Below are 7,150 nucleotides of genomic sequence, written 5' to 3'. Positions count from 1 at the left end.
AAAGTGGCTTAATTCAGTACTTACACAATAAAATTATAGCTAATCTGATTATGCCAGGACACTTGTGAGGCTGAAACACTAAATGTATAATGTTGTTGCAACCACCCTGGATATGTCATTGTAAAATGATCTTGGTATATCCTTGGCATAATACTGGATAAATGCCGAGTGGCTGAATTTGTGAAGTGCTTTTATGGAGTGCTTTGAGATCCTTGAAGGAGATGTACTAGCATTTTTAAAATGTCCCTTTAGGTCTGAGAGACATCAGAGTGTGTTTTATTTTTTCATTGTAAATATTATAATGCTGCCAGCAATGCGGTATTTACTGCTTTTCATGTGCGTGAGAATACTAAGCGTATGTATTTTTAAAGGAAATTCCAGAAGAATGTGTAGCTTGTAACAATCATTTGTAGGTTTGTGTCCATTGTTTTCAAGAATATGTAAATTGTTACATTATAGAACTCGCTTTGAACCCTGCTACATAATTAGCTGCACTAAACATCAGTATCCAATTTGGAAAATCTGTAGCCAAGTGTTTTATTAGAATTTCATGGAAAAGGAGAATGTGAACAAAACCATAGAGCAAATAATCTGAAGTGCAGTCAAAAATAATGAAAACCGAGCACCAACCACATAAACACACCAGATGAAGACACAGCAAATGAAGATCATAAAAAATAAACTGGAATAAAAACACTTAAGGCCAATCCTCAGCTGAAGTGAATAGGGGACATCTGCACCGGGAGTGATGGAACCTTGGTCATTTGCATCAGTTGAGGGTCTGGTCTGTGAAATTTATTATGTCTCATGTTTAGGAGGAAATGACAGTAACAGTAAAGGTTTTTTGGTCAACCGGTTGCCTAGGGTTCCTGCAGAGATTAGGTGTTCTGACAAATGTCCTTCTGCAAATCCAGTTAAGTCAATTTAAAATAGCCCCTGTGCGCTCCACCCTGCTGTGGGGCTGGCATGCAAAGGCACGAGGCTGCACTGCAGCTGCTGCCACTCACAGGCCCTGGTTTAGCGCTGTCCTGTGCTGCTTGAGTTGGTCTGATACGGCTGGTGCTGCGGGGTCTGAGGCTGGAGCACGCACCTGGCTTTGCTGACAGCCTTACATGATTGGAAAGCCTGAGCTGAGAGACAGGACACACAGCTGGCTGCACCTTGAACTGCTGCGGTTGTATTTACCAGTGGGGCATTCTTCAAGTAGTCAGTGTGATTGATCATAAAACCACAAAATACTAGGAGAATCAAGAGAACATTTAGCAGAGGTATAATTATTAGACTGTGTCGTGTACTGACCTGTACAAGTCCCTGTGTTTGCATCTCCTTGCTTTGTCTCGCTGGGTACACCAGCTCTGCTACTAGTCTTGTCCATGGTGTATCACCATGGCCTTTTTCAGCGCTCCAAGCCCCAATCGGTTTCAAGATCCTGTGTGAAACTCACTTCTACTTGCGTCTCAGCACCGTTCTTTCTAGAATATCTAAACCCCAAAGTGCTTGATTTGTTTGTGCAGCCAACTCCATCAACCCATCTGTTTTTGTCTCTTACTGCTCTCACTTTCATGTGTGTTAATTCCCTCATGAGTCTTCTTAAAAGCATATTCAGCTGTGTGAGAGATCTTCCCTTGCCTTTTTCAAAGCTTTCCTTGAAGCAAGCACACAGAAAAATACAAATCCTAATCAACATCATAAATTATTGAAAAAGAAAAGAATAACTCTGCCCTAACAGGTTCTTGTGTGTGATCTCTGGTCATCTGGCACTTTCAGAACTTTAGTTTGTGTTTTATCCTCCTGAAACAGGAGGGAAGAGTCCTGTATGTGTCCTAGATATTGCTGAATATGGTCAAAAGGGGAGCAAACACTATTACTGTTAAAGTTATTGTAAGAGCATACCCAAATTCTGCACAGTCAGCTTATTCTCCTCATGGGGAGTGTCAAGCTTCCCGTGCCGTCAGTCAGTCAGCATGCTAACCTTATGGGGGAACGGTGCTAAAAACCGCAGGGGAAAGTGGAAGAGGGTTGAGGCAAACCCTAGTCCAAGGGGCTCTGCCGACGGCAGGCACACGTTTGGCTGGTGATGTTTACAAAAGGCCTGGCAAGGCATTGCTCACAAGAAAAGAGATATGATTGTGTGCGTTCACGTGGTGAGGCAAGGAGCCGGGCAGGATGTCAGCCTGCTTTCTACATCACAATTTCACATCTTTTTTGTCAGGATTATCAGGAAGGTGTCTAGAGAGCGAGCAGAAGGAAGCTGCTTCTCGAGGAACGGTACCTGCCTGAAGAAGCGACAAGGAGGTCAGTAGCAAGCGCAGCAGAAAGGGCTCGGAGCGGGCTTTGGTTAACAAGGAATCAAAGAGAGCAAAGTATATGTCTTCAGTAACAGAAAACTATGGGAGGTTGGGATGGGGAAAGGGAGGAGGCAATGAGAGAAAGAAAGGTGAAGATCTGGGACAGCGAGGGTTGTAGGAGGAGGGAATCTTAAAAGGGATAGTGAGGGGATAGCGTGGGGTAAGGGCAGGAGGAGTGGAGAGAAGATGGGAAGGGAGGGAATCAGGCACGGGAGAAAGTGCCTGAGAAGTGCAGGGGTAGGATCCGGGGGCAGGGGAACGGAGGCATCAACGGGGCGGCAGGGGCGGCCGTCCCCGCGTGTCGCCGGTTTGTCCTTGCCCAGCGGCGCGGTGGGGCCTGCAGTAAGGCAGCCGGAGTAAGCAAGGGGGCGCTGGGGATGCTCCTGATTAATAGCAGAGGGTCCGGGCCGTGACCGCAGGCTCGGCATGTGCTGGAGCCGCGCTGCACTTTCCCAGCCCCCCTGCCAGGATGAGGGGGGTCGGAGGGAGGGAGGCAGCGAGCGGGACGGGGCCGGCGGCATCCAGCAGCAGGCAGGCGCTCCGCAGCCGCGGCTTCCTGGAAGCGGAGCCCAGCTGGGTGACAGGCAGCGGCGATAAGCGGCGGCTATCGGGGCCGTCCCGGCGGGCCCTGCCTCTCCGCGCCGCCGGCCGCCGCCGCGCTGTCCCGGGAGCGGAGCGGAGCCGAGCGCCGCGCTCCGCCGCCGAGAGGCAGGTAGGAGGCACCTGGCCGCGGGGCAGCCGCGGTTCCCGCCGGGGGCAGCGCGGGGTGCCGGCCCCGGCGCCGGGCGGGGGGAGGCGGTGTCCCGCCCGCGACCCCCGCCCTGCCCGGTGGCGGGAGGGACGGGGCCGCGGCGCGCCTGTAGCGCCGCTCCGGGCGCCCGCCTGGGAGACGGGGCTGCGAGACGCGCGGGGCAGCGGGGAGGCAGCGGCACCGCACCGGTGGGTGAGAGCTGCAGGGCACCGGGGGGGGCTTGTCACCCAGTGGAGGTGTATGTCACCGAGAGGAGGGGCATGTCACGGGATGGAGGGGTATGTCACCGAGAGGGGGGGCATGTCGCCGAGTGGAGGGGCATATCAGCGAGTAGGGGGGTGCGTGTCACCTATGGGGGGGTCCTCGTCACCTATAGGGGCGGTAGGCTCCTGAGGAGTCTACGGGAATCTGTAGGTAGGCAAGCTGCAAAGGATGCTGATATTCCTGCAGAGGCTGCACCGCGCAAAGAGGCGCGGTAGCTTTTGCCCCAGAAGACAGCACGTTCATGTCCACAAACACCCGGGGACCCCCTGCGGGGTGAACATCTGGCTGGAGCAGGTGGGAAAGAGGACAACGTTAATGCCATCCTGTAGGGTTTGTGTTTTGGAGGTGGCATTGTATGGGCTGGTTATATTTTAGTTAACTCTTTTTGTCTGTGCAGAGATTATGTTTTATTTGCTCATAAATACGAATTGAGGTTTTGGGTCACAGCCCAGTTACGTTTTGCTTCAGACAGAGTTTAATTTCCCCTTTTAAAAAGTGTTTTAAATAAGTTGGGCCATATGGAAATCGAGTTGTTCATCAACCAAAGAAACTTGAAGGAATTTGAAAAATAAGGTTACATATTTCTTGAGCCATTTCTTGAGTATTGAACCAGAGTCAGAGTACAGCACCAGTACTCAGAACTCCTGATTCAGTCATTTCCTTTGTTGGGATCAAGACTTAATCGGTCTCTACCTGTGTTTTCACAGCTGTAAAATGGGAGCTACACCTATTAATGCGGGGCATTACATACTCTTTTTGGAAAGAACTTAATTTAGAAAAAACAAGAAAGCAGAGGAAGATCATTTGTAAGGGTAGTAAACAATGCAAAATGTGTCTGAGGGAACATTTCGTGTTGAATGGAGAGATACATCTGACAAAGATGTGGTGTCTAAAGGAACATGTGTGGTAGGAACTACTTCTCTGTTGTATTCATTTCACATGCAGTTGATCACTTACATGCTGCTGTCTGAATTCTTCAGAGTGAATGACATAAGCATGACATGTAATAGTGTGGGAAAAGCTGCACAAAACCTGCCAAGATGGGACGGAGCTGTTATTGAATGGCAGGCCAAGCCTACTTTACGCTCCAGGTCTAAAGGGGAACTTGTGTGAGATACAACACAGGCAATATAGTAGGGAACAACTGGCTTGGCAAAATTTTCCTCCAATTGGAGTCTGGATACTGTTTAGAGGAAAGGGCTTCCCTGAGATGACAGGTCCTGTGTTCCTATCTAGTGCTTGATTCTTGAGTCAGTAACTGCAGTGAAGCAGTGGTGTTTCTGTTAACAGTGTGGAGCCAAGAATGGGGAAATATAGGCCAAACAGTGAGTTATGTAATGGTATTCCCTAAGGGGTAGTATAAACATGAGATGATTTCCTTCTGTCAAGACAAAGAGCAGCCATACAGTTGCTCTACAATGTTCACTCTAGCCCTGGGCTCCTTTAGGAGAAATCCAGGCAGGGAGCTGGGACTCTGTAATATCAAATCCACCAATATCACTTTATTCCCTTCCACAGCTAATTCCTTCACAAATATTCCTTTGCAGTATCCTTACAAAGAACCTGAGAAGAGGAATAGAGCCATTAGGGCTCAAAAAGGAAACCAGACTCAGTCTGCGAGGGGGGAATGTTATGATTTTAATGTGTCTCTTTCTCAGGGGTTTGAGGAGTGATAATGTGGTGTTACAGTGCACCAGGACAAAACGGAGGTTCTGTGTATAGAAAGTTATACACGATAAAAGAAGGGAGTGGGAACTGTCTCGGAAGGTTTGTTACTTATGCCGTTTGGATGAAATAAATAGAAAGGCTAAATTGGAAGTGAAGGAGATGTTTTATGTAAAATAGTAGGTTTAATATTAGTTAAATATACACACTCGGTCTTAGCCAGAAGGCTGAGAAAAAGGGAACAGAGTTGACTTACCCAGACTGTTATTGGCCAGAGCTGGATTTTGGAAGATGATTGGCTGGTGACAATCCAAAATTATACAGACTGCAAGTCTTGCAAAGGACATCAGCCGGCCTTTAATGACTGCAGGTGCTCAGGGTGCTGGGTTTAATTCTGATCATAAGATGGTGCCTCTGCAAGTACAAAAGGGACGTACATATTTATGAAATACCAGGTTTTATCCACTTTTTTCAACTTTTCCATTTCTGTTGCCAGGTTACTGCCCCTGAGCACAGGTTACTTTAAACCAGTATGTCTTCAAAGACATGCCTGAAAACTATTATTTTTATTCAATTCAATTTTTTAGGGGAAAACTTGGTTTTCAGCCAATCAGTGCATTTAATCATGAGTAATTTAGAGGATCAGAACACCAAGACGATCTTGTCTTCTTTGTTGTTAATACAGAAAGTACTGTAAGTGTAGTTAGCAAACCGATTTATGTGTCGCTGGTCTAGATTTGAATTTAGCTGTTTCAAATTAAAAAATAAAATTAGTTTAATGGGGAACTTAAATGCAATTATTATTGGAAAAGTAACTGTGTCAGTGGTATTTTGTTATTCATCAGGTGTGTTCTTTCCCCAACATATGAATTCATCCCTGATCTGCTTGATGAAGTAGCAAAAATCCACTTTCATTATTTTTTTAACTCATAGAACTCCAGGCTGAGTCAAATGAATGCAGTAGCTCTTGCAAATTGCTCTAGCCCTTGTGTCATGAATTAAGATCCACAGTAGGGTTTATATCTTGAGATGTCGATCTCAGTTGCACGGTAAAATACCCATAACAACTTTCATTTCATTATAGTCATGTAGTATGACTTTAAGATTTCAGACAGACTTGTCAGGATTATTAGTGATTAAAAAAAACGTTCACTTGTTGACTTAGCAAACTGCATTGGGGCTGTAAATTTCTATTCCTGTTTTTCTTTCCTTTCTCTACAACTAAATTGCTCAGACTACAGATTCTGAGAATGCTGGCGTGCTCAAGCTGGGATGTCTGAGGCTTACATCAAGTATCAATAGGTTCCTGTAATTTCAAGTAAGGCCAGTAAAATCTGCTGGCCCTCAAGAGCTTAGAGAGGCAAGGGGTGCGTGTTATGGGTAATTAATAATAGGGGCATCTGAATTTTAACAGGCACTTCAGACATTTTGTCCTTATGTGCTTCTGACATATCTCAGCTGTAAAATGGTGATAATACAATAATATTTACATAGTACTGGGGAGATGATAAGAAATCAATATCATGAGTTATATTTATGATTAGGGAATGAGCCTTGTTCCTCTTAGCTGAATACTTTCCTCGCTTATTTCATAGGGCAGGAACAGTGGTAACAAAGCACTCATCATTTTGTTTAAAAAAAGCTGGGTCACGGTATGTCTGCTCATCACAAGAATTTTCTCTAACCATTATTGAAACATTTTTAGACATGTAATTTTAAGCTATGCATAAATATTGGTAGCTAATATTCTGTGCAACTACGTATGCATAAAGGGCTATCTGATTATGTGTATTTGCAGATCTCTTTCTGCTTCACATTCTTGCAGATCAGAACAACAACATAACTTTCTTCTTTCAGGATAGTTAATGTTCTGGCCCAGAATTACAGCACCAGATGTGTTGCCACAGAAACAATTTAAAGGGAGAAGGAATTGCAAGCAAATTGTCTGTCTAGTGGAAAATGTTTTAGAGCTTCTCATTGGTTCCTGTGTGTTATATGTGTGCATGGCAGAGAATAAGGGAGAATTTTGCTTTTTTTGTTTCATACATCTGTTAGTGTTTTAAAATTCTCTATACAGAGTTGAAAACTTGAAAAATATTCTATTACGGGCATGAGTTACGTA

General features: G+C 45.6%; 1 protein-coding gene across 5 annotated transcripts in view; it reads left to right on the top strand.

The window, feature by feature from the left end:
• Nucleotides 1-2,776: 2,776 nt before the first annotated feature.
• RIPOR3 (RIPOR family member 3) overlaps nt 2,777-7,150 on the top strand; it is a 53,585-nt gene continuing 49,211 nt past the window's right edge. For 2 of the 5 annotated variants that reach the window (XM_080405118.1, XM_080405119.1), the window contains exon 1: nt 2,779-3,060. The gene's annotated coding sequence lies outside the window, so the exon portion shown is untranslated. Of the gene's footprint in view, nt 3,061-3,126; nt 3,288-7,150 lie in introns of those variants that run through there. The other 3 variants (XM_080405123.1, XM_080405122.1, XM_080405121.1) reach the window with 3 other exon arrangements.

The sequence above is a fragment of the Falco punctatus genome (assembly GCF_963210335.1).
Source record: "Falco punctatus genome assembly, chromosome: 10".
NCBI classification, from domain to species: domain Eukaryota; kingdom Metazoa; phylum Chordata; class Aves; order Falconiformes; family Falconidae; genus Falco; species Falco punctatus.
The sequence above is the reverse complement of the archived record's forward strand: the minus strand, read 5'-3'. Positions and strand labels throughout refer to the sequence as shown.